The sequence below is a fragment of the Myotis davidii genome, unplaced genomic scaffold (genome assembly GCF_000327345.1).
Source record: "Myotis davidii unplaced genomic scaffold, ASM32734v1 scaffold8696, whole genome shotgun sequence".
NCBI lineage: Eukaryota > Metazoa > Chordata > Mammalia > Chiroptera > Vespertilionidae > Myotis > Myotis davidii.
Window position 1 is genome coordinate 3,643 of NW_006287022.1, and position 398 is coordinate 4,040.

At 54.3% G+C, this 398-nt stretch overlaps 1 pseudogene; it reads right to left on the reverse strand.

The window, feature by feature from the left end:
* LOC102761861 overlaps nucleotides 1–285 on the reverse strand; it is a 1,229-nt pseudogene extending 944 nt beyond the window's left edge.
* Between the last annotated feature and the right edge of the window lie 113 nt (nucleotides 286–398).

Genomic DNA, 398 nt, shown 5'->3' on the forward strand with positions numbered 1-398 from the left:
CTGTCACCACCAGCTCCCGGGGGTCACTGCGCTCTGACTGGACACTGGGACTGTAATAGTAACAGTGATATCTCCCAGCATCAGGATTTCTCATGTTTCTGATGGAGAACTTGGCTCTGTCCCCGGGATTCAGTGTCATCAGTTGGTACCAGAATGCTGTGCTTCCCTCTCTGTACAGATGGTACCACTCAGCCCTTGGGGTCCCCTGACACCAGATTGTCACGGGGATCCCCCAGGGGATCACAGTGCCTGGCTCAGCCCAGATGGTGGGTTTGGGGAGGGGCCCTAAAAGGAAACCAGAGGCTGCTTTAAAAGACCTTACCACCCTCATCCCAAAGCTCAGCCAAAGATGCTCTCATTTTATCACCTCATCCCAGTACCTCTGTGCTCCCTCCTGA